We start from the raw sequence: 14,210 nt of genomic DNA on the forward strand, positions 1-14,210 counted from the left end.
AGGCAGAGCTGCAGAGATCCGGCAACCAACGGAACATGTAAATATTGCAGAGAACTATTTTTAAGTCAGAACATCTTTTCCAAGGCTGAAATTCCAATTGGAACATGTCCACCTTTAAAAAAAAACAACATCAAATTGAGGAAATCGTTGGAGCCCATTCATTATGGTGCCATTAATGCAGAACATGGAGTGTGCTCTGAAAATAAGCGTGACTCGCGTTGTCATCTCCTGTCTGCACATATGAAACACAGGAAAACCTGGGAAAGCCCACGGAGCATTACCCTTTATTTCACCACGATCCAGTTCGTCATTGACAAGTAACAGGCACAAGCAAGAACGTTTAAAATGGTAACTTTTAATTACTGGGATAAATACACTTAGAGCTGGTTTGGCGATGGACCAAGCTGGAAATCAACCTTTCAAACCTCAAGGAAGGACACTATCCCAGATATTAGTGCCTCTAGAGTGTTTTCACCATTCTTAAAAGCTGGAATATATCTCACCATAACTATCAATGCAGGTATTTCACTGATGGCTAAAATCAGGAAGCAGGTTAATCAAAGACCTTCTCTTCCCAGTTTCTCCTAGACCCAATGGATAGAGATGGAAACAGAGGAGTAGAAGCAGCGTTAGACAACATTGTTAATGCAAATTCCCTCCTTTCCCAGTGCTTCCTAGATTCCAGCCCATCCAACACACCCATTGAGAGGTGGGTACTCTTTACCTGCAACGTCTCAACCATTCCCAAAAGGACTTTTCCCAGAGCTTGATGCTCCACCTTTGACTCGCGCAACCTTTTCCCACCATTTTTGCTGGCAGCTTTTGGGTTTTCAGCCTTCATTGTGAGATTTAACATTAATGTTTTTAAACATTTTCCGAGGATTTCACTAAACCATGTATCGAGAGTCTTATTTTTAGTGGCAGCGGGTTGAAGGATGAAGGCTCACTCTTGCAGGGCTGTCATCAGCTGAGGAGCCTCATAAACACATAAACCAACAGGAATATCTGGGACAGTTGGGAGTGTCAAAGCGGATGGTGCTGTAGGTTTTCTTCTCATTGCAATGCTTTTGAGGGTTTGGTGGTTTTTTGCTTTTTAGCATGTTTCTTTGAACCAAAGAGCATCAATGGTATCATGAAGAGTGGGTGCAGCAACGGAGTGCTGAGCTAGCCATGCCCTGTGTGGGCACACTTCGCATTACTCATAGAATCATGGGATGGTTTGGGTTAGAAGGGACCCCAAAGCTCATCCAGTTCCAACCCTCTGCCATGGGCAGGGACACCTTAGACTCATAGAATAGTTCGGGTTGGAAAGGACCTTAGGATCATCCAGTTCCAACCCCCCTGCCATGGACAGGGACACCTCACACTAAACCATCTCACCCAAGGCCTCGTCCAACCTGGTCTTGAACACTGCCAGGGATGGAGCATTCACAACCTCCCTGGGCAACCCATTCCAGTGCCTCACCACCCTAACAGGAAAGGATTTCTTCCTTAGATCCAATCTAAACTTCCCCTGTTTCAGTTTTAACCCGTTACCCCTTGTCCTGTCACTCCAGTCCCTAATGAAGAGTCCCTCCCCAGCATCCCTATAGGCCCCCTTCAGATACTGGAAGGCTGCTATGAGGTCTTACATGGGAAAGGCACATGGGATACATTCCTAAGAGCTTATTGGTTTGAGCAAGGTCCCATCCCACAGCGTGCAGCCGAACTGAAGGCTGTTGCTGTGCAAGGAGAAGTTCTTACCATGGACTATAGCCCTGCTTGTGTCTGCAGCTGAAACCTCAGTAGACGAGGATGGATGATGCACCATCACCTGTCAAACACAAACCCCAACTTCAATCACATCAGGACTCGCAGCTCATTGAAGTGATAATATTCATCACCATATATTATCACACTGAATGTTTTAGGTTCAAATTAAGACAAACTTCTGCAAAAAACCTGGGGTGGAAGGAACAACTTTAATCCATACATCACGCCTGGGGAGGCCTGCAAACACCAAGTTAAGGCTACTATTTTTAGCAAAGAAGCAATCAAACCAGGCCAAGGGAAAAAACCCAGTGTATTTGTGAACATCCTCCTTTCAATACTCACAACTCATAAATTTGCTTCTCCTCTCGATGCACTCCATGGGGGAGAACACAGGCTTTCTCAAGTGGGGAAATGTCAAAATCCAACTTGCAAATGAACGCTTCCGAGTGAACGTTTTAATTCACGCTTTGCTTTCCTGCCTTTTCCTTGGAGCCATGGAGAGAGGCACATAGAATCCCAGAGTGGTTTGGGTTGGAAAGGACCCTAATGCTGATTCAGTTCCAACCCCCTTCCATGGGCAGGGACCCCTTCCACTGGAGCAGCTTGCTCCAAGCCCCTGTGTCCAACCTGCCCTTGAGCACTGCCAGGGATGGGGCAGCCACAGCTTCACGTTGTTTGCACTGAGTCTTCTGAAACTTGCATGGATTTCTCCAAAACAAACATTCCCTTCCATAGGTGGAATGATCAGAACCTCGAAAAACAAAGAGAAAAAGGGCTCTTTGCCCATGTAGCATCTTAATAAAGACGCTGTGCCGAAGCATCCCATCTAGCAACTCAGTACAGCCTAACCACCTCCAAAGCAACGGGCAAAGCTTTATTATTGACCTTGCAGAGAATGACCCATCTGCTTCCCCCGTGCCCCACTGCCTTGTGACCCATAGGTAGGTACTTGAAGGCATTCAAGTGTTCCCAGAAGCTCAGAGGTTTGGGGGAAGAGGGGGGCCTGATTTCCCCCTGAGCTCATCCCAATCATCCCAGAGCCCATTAGGAGTCAAGCGAGTCCCACTTTGACACTGTGCGAGCGCAGGCAATCCCACTGGTCCCTGCTGAGCAAGACAAAGGAGCAGCTTTGGAAGCAAGACATGAAAGCGATGTAAGAATGGGCTCTGCTCTGCTGCTGCTCTTCAATAACCTGCCCAGCAGGAAGGACGTGTGAGGTGCCAGCGTGGGCTCGTACAACTGCTGCACCGGGAGCTTTGCAATGGCTGTGGAATGGTCGAGAGCACGGAAAATGGCACTTTGGGAAGTCCCCCACATTAAAGACACCCAAAGGGAACGATGTCCCAGGCAATACTGAACGGGAAGCGTCGGAGCAAGGCTGTGCTGTGCTTCAAACTGCTTCCTAATCCTGTGCTTCCCTGAGGCGGAGGCAAGGAGCACTTCCCAGTTCGAACCTTGCTGGTTAATCAGGAACCAGGAAACCGCGCTGCAGCCAAAGCTCACAGCTGTAAAAGCCAGCCTGAAACGTTACACAGACCTGGGTCTGCTGGCAGAACGCACATGGGCTTCTGCTTTTCTCCTGTCTCTCAACATGCACATCCTAAAGAGGGGTCTGTAGCTTTGCGAGCTGCAGAACAGCATCCGCACAAGAAATGGTGGCTGGAGTGAGGCTGAAGCCAGCCAAGAATAGAAACCTGACGTTTGATGACAAAGGACTTTCCTCACATCATCAGCTCTCTAACAAGGGAGATTTCAGAGATGTCCACGCAGCGCTTTCAACAGCACAAAGTCTTCTTGTTTCATCTTCTCAATGAACAGTCTTGAGGACTAAAAACCAACCTGAGAACGGGGCGGGGGGGAAATTACAGCTACATCCCTATTGAAGCCATGGGGGATGTGAAAATCCAAGGGATCTCAAAGGCTTTACAGTGGACCAATAGCTCTGATTAATCAGTTTTGCCCATGGACTCACAGCAAACCCCGAGCGCACGCTGTGATGCAGACGATGGAAAGCCTCTCTGGTTCCCCCACGGCCGTTTGTCACCCCTGGAGGACAGATGTAAATTGGGAGGAGAGGAAGAGGACCAGGGCTGTCACAAGAGATACTGTTCTGTGCCTTCTTTAAAGCCTCCCCACCGTGCAGGAGCAGGGCTGGGGCTGACATTGCATCCTCGTGCCCATGGGCGCACCAGAAGGGTCTCCATCCGCTGAAGCAGCCGCTGCCATCGCATCAAAGATGCTGACCCACCAAACACTGCCAGTGGGGAACTCGAAGCACAGCAACCCTATGGAGTGGTTTCTTACACGTGTAAAAAGGCATTTTCCCTCCTCTCCATCAACAGGAAACGTTTATAGATGCTGCAGTCAAGTGAAGTGCCAAGAGAACAGAATTAATACAGACTCTGGTGGCATCTGCAAGTGCCTTCTGCTCTTTCCAAGTGTCCCTTATGGCTCTCTTAGTGACAGCCCTATGACTTCTACTGCACCAGGAAGAGAATATCCACACGAGGAAAGGTTTCAGGTCACAGCTGCCCTTTACAAGGCTTCTCTTGCATTGCCTTCCTGCATGAAGAGTGTTCTAGCAGTTTATTCAGGTAGGATTTTACGGAGACAATTCAGAGGTTTTACTGCTACGCAGGAGGCAGAGCTGAGTATTATGATTTCTGTAAAGTTTTCCATAATAGCTTAGTATTTAAAACCTATATGCCATCAAAAGGTACAGAGAAGGCTTGTGAAAAGGCTGTGGATTTATTGTAGTCCATCCAGTCTCCAAGCAAGAGCATAAAGGTTTCTGGTCTTCTCTAACAAGCCCCTGCTCCAAAGGGGAAAAGGTGGTTTCTGCAGCACAATGAACACAAGCAACAGCTCCCTGCAGGCGCTCGCATGATTAACCACGGGGTTATACCAAATCCCCTCCAACCCACGGGCCGATGCATAGGATGTGGAAGAAGATGAGCTGGAACAAAGCCACGAGCTCTCCTCAGGTTGGTAGCAGCATCCTCAATGCATTCCCTCATCTCACCTGCCCTTCCAGCCAGCTCCCCATCCTGCTCACACACCAGCCTCCAAGCTACACATCCAACAACACTGTTCTTGATAAGAGCTTGGTTTAAGCAAGAAGACTCTTGATCCAAGTTATCCCTTCCATCAACAGCAATGCCCAAATGCTGGTGGTTGGGGCATAACCAACTACTTCCAGGGAAACAAATGCAGTGAGGAATTGTCTGTGTAGCTCAGCACGTCAGCGACCCTTCCACGAATAACTCTAATGCTTCCTATCTGGTTTGATATGCAGTGCCACGGATAAAGCACAGCACAAACCACCACGGTTCCTGGGGAATAAACAGGCATAAGGGCCCAGGACCAGCTCCACAGTTAAGTTGGTGGCCACCTTGGGAAACCTCAGACTTTGAGGCTGCAGACTCCATAATGATGCTGTCAATAGGGCAGGGAGGTGGTGACAGCCGAGATCTGTGACCAGCAATAAACAGCAGCAGCATCACCAATACAGACCGTGCCCCAGCAAAACACCAACCTTCCAAACCCTGACGTACCTGTCACTGCTTTGTGGGGTTGAAATAACCTGCTACCTGTAGGGAAATAGCGCATGTTAGTAGAACACTGTTGCCTGCTTTCAAGCTCTCCATGAGAAGAGCCTTTTGGGCACGGCTGTGCTGCATTTAGTGTGCACAGGGGACCTCTATCCCCACAGTATGTGCTAAGGTTGCAACAGGGGACCTGGCTCCCCAAAGAAACAGAGCACAGGATCAATGTGGGAGCAGGGAAGCAGAGAGATGCTTCCATGTACCCACACCTGACCCCGTGGCCAGGGGACCAGCGGCATCATTAGGCATTTACACCATGATTTACTTCCCTCATGCCTCTGAGTATGTTAAAAGAATCAAATGCTATTGCCCACCATTAGCTACTGCTATTAAAGTGATCGTTCTGGTTAACATTTCCTTTAGGAAATAAGAGGGTGAATTAGAGGTGGCTGCAACCTGTATCAAATTGAGAATGATTCAGTGCAGCAATAATGCAGCTATTAGGCTCATCCACAGCCGCTTGCCAAGGAAGAGCCTGAAAAACTGTGTCACAAGCAGCAGTAAGAGCAGCCCTGGATTGCTTGCTCCCACTATTGCCAGCAATATTTCCCCAGTTAAATAAGAGAACACATCTGAAACGGTTAAATAGGATAATGGCACTGAATGGTGCCATAAGATAAGGCATCTGAAACAGGAGGAATAACTCCCCTGTCGATTCAACGTGTCAGAGGAAGAGCCATCACACAGAGCGCCCTGGAGCATCTTTCCTTACAGAGCACAGGCACTGTCAGCATTCTGTAGAGGATGCTCTGGTAAAGAGGTCTCCAGTCCTCCTGTGACCTCTGCAAAGCAGCCACACCACTCTGCCCAGCTTCCATGGCGTTCTCCATCACCCATGGCATGATGCAATGGACAGCAATAGGAGGGAAATACAAGGGGGGGGGGGGCACCCCAGACATCATGAAAACGAGACATTAGGATTTCACTATGCAATGGGAGAGAAGGCATTTAAAAGGTGTGAAAATTCAGCTTGGTAGTCTCAGGAAGTTTGGTCCAGAGGAGCGAGCACATCACATCATAGAATCATAGAATCGTTAGGGTTGGAAAGGACCTTAAGATCATCCAGTTCCAACCCCCCTGCCATGGGCAGGGACACCTCACACTAAACCATCTCACCCAAGGCCTCGTCCAGCCTGGCCTTGAACACCGCCAGGGATGGAGCATTCACAACCTCCCTGGGCAACCCATTCCAGTGCCTCACCACCCTAACAGGAAAGAATTTCCTCCTTAGATCCAATCTAAACTTCCCCTGTTTCAGTTTTAACCCGTTACCCCTTGTCCCGTCACTACAGTCCCTAATGAAGAGTCCCTCCCCTGCATCCCTACAGGCCCCCTTCAGACCCTGGAAGCTGCTCTGAGGTCTCCATGCAGCTTCTCTTCTCCAGGCTGAACAGCCCCAACTTCCTCAGCCTGTCTTCATGCAGGAGGTGCTCCAGCCCCTGATCATCCTCGTGGCCTCCTCTGGACTTGTTCCAACAGTTCCATGTCCTTTTTATGTTGAGGACACCAGAACTGCACACAATGCTTCAGGTGAGGTCTCACAAGAGCAGAGTAGAGGGGCAGGATCACCTCCTTCAACCTGCTGGTCACGCTCCTTTTGATGCGGCCCAGGACACGGCTGCTTTCTGGGCTGCGAGCGCACACTGGAGACAGCTCATGTTCATTTTCTCATCCACCAACACCCCCAAGTCCTTCTCCTTGGGCTGCTCTGAATCTCTTCTCTGCCCAACCTGTAGCTGTGCCTGGGATTGCTCCGACCCAGGTGCAGGCCCTTGCACTTGGCAAGGTTAAACTCCATGAGGTTGGCATCAGCCACCTCACAAGCGCGTCGAGGTCCCTCTGGATGGCCTCATGGGTGCTAGGGGCAGCGATGGCTGCAGCGGGCTCCTCCGGCAGAGACCTGGCAGTGCCTAAGGGAAAACGGCCTGCGAGCATTTGCATCTCAAGAGCAGTGGGAATGAAAGCTGGGATTCAGGAGCAGCCACGGGCAGGAGAGAGCAGGCTGTGGGAGCCGGGAGGATGCAATCCGCACTGAAACCCAGCTGGGCAGGCGCGCTGACGGGATGAACGCTCGGCTTCCCCGCTGGGGAGCTATTTCTGGGCTTGGGGAGAAATCCTCTAGAGGGACTCAGAAAATTGTTTAAAAGGGTTTTTTTTTTCCCTTTTCTGATGTTATCAAAAGAGCAGGGGACCAGGAGCCATCCCACACAGGCAGACAGTGACTGAAGACGCTCACCGCGTTAGAGGAGCGGTGTTCAGAGCATCATAGAGGCAAAAGGCGCACAGAGCCGACACAGACATGCAGCGAACTGCGGAGCAGAGGGGAAGCCGCCTCCCCGGGGACCTTCGACGTTTTCAGCCGTCAAAGAGGTTTTTTTTTTGGGGGGGGGGGGGGGGCAGCAAAACCCACGCCAGGCGGAGGAGCTGGAGGGATTTAAGGCTCCCAGCGCCGGGGTGAGCGGAGAGAGCAGGGTCAGCACGCCAAGGTCGAGGCTGCGCCCACAGAGCTGTGTGCATCAGCACTTTCCACTCCTGCTCCAGCCACCAGATACACAGGGAGAGTAAATATTGCATGAGGCAGCAGCACGGCGAGCAGAGCATCCCCGTTTGGGCAGGGAAGGAGTGGAAGTGACTGCAAAGGGGGAAGTTATTTGGGGCCCTTTAAGAATCACAGCCCCTGTAAATCCCTGGGGGAATGCAGCATCTTTTACCCCAAAGATCCAAACAATTTCATTATATCCAGGATTTATTGTCCATGGTTTGGCAGGGCACTTTCAACCTGCTACAGGGTTAAGGGCTGCGTCTCATTAACCTGTACCTGTTCACAGCAGTCAATGGAAACGTGCATGTGAAAACGGGATTTCTGCTCCAGGAGAACGCTCCTTTACCTGTTTGTGCTTGGAAACTCGCTGCATTTGGGAGAGCAGGAGGCGGCGGAATGAGGCTGCGAAGCTGGGGTTGCAAACCCAACAAAAGGGGAAGCACGGGGAAAGGAAAGGTCTCTTGGAGAGTTTCAAACCACGTTTACAACACCCTTGCCTGCGCTTTGATGTCCGCATGTCAAAAGAGGAGCCAAGAGACCGGCCCCGCGCCCCATCTGCAGCACCCAAGGCACAGCTCTTCCCCCCCCCACCAGGGTGCTCCAGCACTGGGAGCCGGGAACGGGAAGCACTGCCTGGAAGCCGGCGCTGAGCACATGGGGAAGGGAACGCTCCAGGGTAGCTGTGGCCATAGAGCAGCTCCCATGGGGAAGCAGGGCGGCTCCGAAGGCAGCACCGGGATGGACCTGACCTCAGGAGACCGCAAAGAGGAACAGGAGAAGTCTGGAAGTCAAACGGGGCCCTTTGCCTGGGGAGACCCCCCCTGCAGTCCTGATCCAGCTCTGGGGCAGCAGCACCAGAGGGACGTGGAGCTGCTGGAGCGAGGCCAGAGGAGGCCATGGAGATGCTGTGAGGGCTGGAGCAGCTCTGCTCTGGAGCCAGGCTGAGAGAGCTGGGCTGGGTCAGCCTGGAGAGGAGAAGGCTCCTGAAGGGGAGACCTGAGAGCAGCTCCAGTGCCTGAAGGGGCTGCAGGAAAGCTGGAGAGGGGCTTGGGACAAGGGATGTAGGGACAGGCCAAGGGGAATGGCTTTAACCTGCCAGAGGGGAGACTGAGCTGAGCTCTTAGGCAGAAGCTCTTCCCTGTGAGGGTGCTGAGGCGCTGGCACAGGGTGCCCGGAGAAGCTGTGGCTGCCCCATCCCTGGCAGTGCTCAAGGGCAGGTTGGACACAGGGGCTTGGAGCAAGCTGCTCCAGTGGAAGGGGTCCCTGCCCATGGCAAGGGTTGGAACTGGATGGGCTTTAAGGTCCCTTGAACCCAAACCATCACAAGATCCTGTGGATCCATGTCTCTCTCCATGGTTACATGCTGCTGCTGGAAAGCCACGAGCCCAGCAAAGGAATTGCCAGGTTCTCTCTGCTGCCAGCTCTGTGTAGCACCCACCAAACATGCCCTTCCCCAGCCATCACCCAGGGCATCCTCAACAAGACTCATTCTCTGCAGTACTCTGACTTTGTCCTTTTGACTATGGGACACTTGAACCAGCCTCTGGATTGCACCAAGCACGTGCTTTCCTTGGAATCTATAGTCCCTCAAGTCCCTCGAACAAAGAAACCCAACCCAACCAACCAGAAACCACCCACCCCCCCCGAAAACTAACCCTACACCCACTTCTTATCCAAGCCTCTTGTTCCAGCTCCTTGGTTTCCTCTTGTTCAATGGAAATAACGCTAGGAATCATCCCAGAGAGCCCGTCCCACCTTCACAATCCTGCATCATCCCAGAAGGAAGGGTTTGTCTCCGCACAGATTCCGTAGCAACACGGCGAACTCCACTTGTTTGGCAACAAACACTGTTCATTCACAAAACTTGCTGGTATCAGTGTAATTACATGACGATAAACTTATTGATACGGTTCATGAAATCCCTTAACGACTGTGCTTAAACGCATGCATAACTGTGCTTAAAGCAGCTCTGGAGCTGACAAACATATGCCTGACGTTGTTCAAGTGCTCGTAAAGAGTATGTTCAAATGAACCCCTCCGAGATCCGCGAGCTAAATTGGGAATCTCAGATAACAGGAACACGGAGATGCCATTGAGTCCCAGGAAATCTGTTCAGGCCCCAAGCCCAACAATTTGTCTATACTGCAAATTCCTTGCTTGCTTCCTTCTTTGGTGTTCTCAAGTGTTCCGTGCTGATCAGCAGGAGAAGGTGGTAGGAAACAACTGGTATTTAGAAGCTCTTAGGATATGGGTTTAGTGGGACACAGGGAGCTCACAGGCAGGCGGTGACCCCCAACGCAGCTGCACCTCTGCCAGACCCACTGCTACGCGCTACATAACCATGGGAATCCATTCCCATTCTCCCCCTGCTTCCTGGCTGTGCTGGTGACTGCTCCTAACGCAGCTCCTGGCCAATCTACACCAAAGGACCAGCGGTACAAAATCCAGCCCTGGAGAGCCTGCTTTGGCCAACACAGAGGGAAAAGGTGGAAGAATGGAGCATAAAGCGTGATGGAAACAAGGACAGAGAACTAGCCGGTACCCAGCGGGGCCAGGACAGCCTGGAGAAGAGAAGGCTCTGGGGAAACCTTAGAGCAGCTCCGGTGCCTAAAGGGGCTGCAGGAAACCTGGAGAGGGGCTTGGGACAAGGACCCATAGGGACAGGCCAAGGGGAATGGCTTTAACCTGCCCGAGGGGAGACTGAGGCGAGCTCTTAGGCAGAAGCTCTTCCCTGGGAGGGTGGTCAGAGAGGAGCTGTAGCCTCCAGACCCAACTTGACACGTCCCTGCTGTAGCTGACCCTGCTCCAGCAGTGGCTTGGCCCAGTCAATCTCGAGAGGTCCCTGCCAGCTTCAAGGACCCTGTGACACAAATCCCAGCCGTGAGGTTTGTGCAATTCAGAAACTCCACAGAGGAAACCCTAAAATAACGACCCAATCTCCCACCGCTGTCATTGCTGTGCATTACTCAGACAAAAACACCCCAAGGGGAGGACAAACCCTTTCGGTCAGTGGTGCCAGCCCCATTAGAGACACCCTAGTGATGTATCTGTCAATACCAAACTGGCTAGGGATGGGCTTGCAGCTGGAGAGGATGCAGCAGTGACAGCATATAACTGCTGGGGAGGCACAAAACAAGCTCTGCCACAGAGAAAAGGCATTCTAGACATCCTCAGCTTCTCTTACTGCAGACATCCAGTCAGGGGCAGCTGGCTGGTCCCCAAACTGGCATCTGCTGCATGAACCCTCTCAATTAGAAAACCCAATCAAAAGGAAGCATGTTGCTCTCCATCAACCCCTTTCTCAGTGTGGCCAGGTCTAGATCTATGGCCATACACAAGCCTGCAGCAGCCAGCTTGAACTCACCCACGTGAGGAAATCAGTGCAGGTGCCTCCTCCTCTTCGCAAGGGCCTGTCTACTGTGGAACAGGGGGGGCTTATAGGAAAGAAATCTAGGGAGTAAACCAAGAAGCATCACAGGGATTGTGCAGTTATGGTTATATCATTACTTAAAACACCTCAATCATAAGGGATCTGTAGACTACAGATCCTCTGCTCCCACCAGCAGCTGAAATGCAAACACTGAGACCCTGAGCTCGGTGTCAAACACGGATGCACTCAAGGAACTCCTGAACAGAAGTTTGTTACACATGGTACCGTTAGGAATGAGGATCTTAAATACCTGGAAGCCTTTGGGTAACACAAACAGCCCTTAGAACAGATGCACACAGGGAAGTCTGCTCCAAGAGAATCCTCTGAATGGATTCATTTGGGGGAAAGACTGAAAAAGTGCTTTTGGGTTTTTTTTCCCCCCAGGTTGTGAATTCCCTTTCCATACCCTGCAAACACAAGCAGTATAAGCAGTTACACGCTGTTTAAACGGAAAGATGCATTCCTGCCTGCTGAGATCTTACCCTGGATGCTGAGGTTTTGGGTCCCGCAGGGAACACAGTCAGAATCAGAGAGAGACGGCAGCAAAATCTGCTCTGCAAAGGAAATTGCTTTACTACAGGTGGCTTAAAATGATCTGGTTTCTATTTCTGTTCATTAACTCAAATACCTGGGGAGAAGCTGTGGTGCCTGAGACGTTAAATCCATGCCTTTTCAAGCAAAGGCTTCCAAAGCCGGCAGCCCCCCAGCTCTGGGTTAGACACAGTCTCCCACCAGATAAAGTGATGTAAGCCATAGTTCGGAGCAGATAAAGAAGATTCCTCTTCCATCCTGGTTTTTGGGCATCATGGAAAACATGGGCTTACAAAATGACATTACAAACCGCTTCTCCCCATCTTCTGGTACGCAGGAGCAGCAGCTTTCTAAGAATCACCCACAGAAATAATAGAGCCCAAAGGAATAAAACTGGAAACAACAGAAACCACAAAGAAGGGATCGTAGATGGAACAGCCCCCCCCCCCCAAGTTTCCTACTTACCTGATTTCCCAGCCATGTGTTGCTGTCGTGCCTCAACCCCCCCAGCTGCAAGGTCTGCATCTTAACCAGCTAAAAGCTATTAAAGAGTCACAGAATTACCTTTGGACCCATGTGCATATGAGAGCATCTGAAGGGAAATTAGGCAAATAATCCCTTTTTAGTCAGGAGCCTGACTCCGTTTTCATGTTAGGAGAGTGCTGCTCACTTCCAGTCCCACCAGTTCTCCCAGAATCTCCACCCCATTAAACCTGCTTGGCAGGGTATTGACGGACACCACGCTTCCCCAATGAGATGCATGTTAAGACCGACTGGCTCATCAGCATTCCTTGGTTCCTCAGGGTTTCACTGCCTGCTGAGAAACCCAGGAGCTGCTGAATGCTTCCTTGGGTCTTCCATGTGCCTGATCTACAATGGTAACCTCTTTTGGGGGGCATGAGGGCACGGCCTCACACCTGGTGAGCTCTTCATGCTCCATATGGATCGCTCAATCACTCTCTTTGCTCCTGCTGGAAGGCTACGGCTAGGCACTCCGGTCTCTCTCGGATCCATTGCATCAACCGCCTGCCAAAGATCAGAGGGAACTCTGTAGAAGGTGATCCTACATAGTATTCCCGTTGGATTTTCTACACCACCATTACAGCAGAGCCAAGGCAGGTATTTGTACTGAGGAACAACACGTCTGCGAATCCTGGGGCACTGCAAGAAAGGAATCTCAACATCAAAGCCTCCGGAAAATACATCAAATAGTGTTAAAGACAGCCAGAAACACCCTTTTTTCATGCAAATTGTAGAGACTGTGAATCCCTCCTGCTCCAAACCTGTGCACACAAAGGATCTTACCTCCTTAACTCCTTCCACTTCTCAAAATCAAGTATAGCAAACCCTAACACCGTGCTCTAGGCAAAAGACAGAAGAAAACCTGCTTTGGAATACATGCTTACTAAATGCATGGAAGATTAACAAAGTCTGTTTCTGGAACTCCAGAGATGAAGAATTCCAGAGCCTGAAGCAGCAGATAAGACCCTGGATGCTGCAGTGGATATGGCCAGGAACACGCCCATGCTAACGAAGGGCTGCTAGAACATGTCTTTGGTTGGGCAACCAGCTAAAAGCACGTTAACACATTGACATTCACCAGACAGTTGGAGGCATCCATACACAGAGAGGACCATTCTGCTGTTGGGTTTGGGGCACCTGACTACGTACGTTAGGCAATGGGCTCATTTCAGTGCTGTTACAGCCACGCCAACAGCTTGAAGTCACTATTACTTACCTTGAAGCAAGAATAAATAGGGAGGTTAAAAACACTGCGGCACTTGACAGCTGCTGTTGGACAGACAGGCTGTTGTCTAGGTACGCATTTAATGTTCATTCTTCTACGTTGAAAGAAAGGCTAAAATGTATTAACTGCTATTAATGAACAAGTAAGAACCAGGTAAGCTCATTGCATCCAAAACAAAGCTTCATAGGGCATTAGAGGCGTATTTTAACCCCAAACAAGCTTCACCAGACTGGCTTCTACTCTGCTACTCACTGTTGGATGTTCTCAATGGGGTGGCCTGGTTCATTCAAAGCCTCTTCCTGAAGACTCCTCAGTACATTGTTGTGCTCAATGACCCTTCACTCACGAGCCTACTGCACCTGAACATGACACGGTCCAGTTTTGGTCACGGTGATACCAAGGATATGGACCCTGCTCCCTCTGCTCCGCTTGCCTTTGTCAGAACTCACTCCAGCCCTCACCCTGAAACCCTCAAATGGTTTCTGGTCTCTGCTGAAGTGATGGTACCTGCCAAAATACACAGCTCTTTGTAGGAAAGAGATTAAAATCGTATTCAAGCAGTATCCCCCTTTGCTGAAATCCCTTCCCCAGCCCTAGCTCCAA

This window comes from Pezoporus flaviventris, unplaced genomic scaffold, assembly GCF_033815535.1.
Source record: "Pezoporus flaviventris isolate CSIRO_AGI_PZ_B2104156 unplaced genomic scaffold, CSIRO_AGI_Pfla_v1 ptg000006l, whole genome shotgun sequence".
In the NCBI taxonomy this organism is placed as follows: Eukaryota; Metazoa; Chordata; class Aves; order Psittaciformes; family Psittacidae; genus Pezoporus; species Pezoporus flaviventris.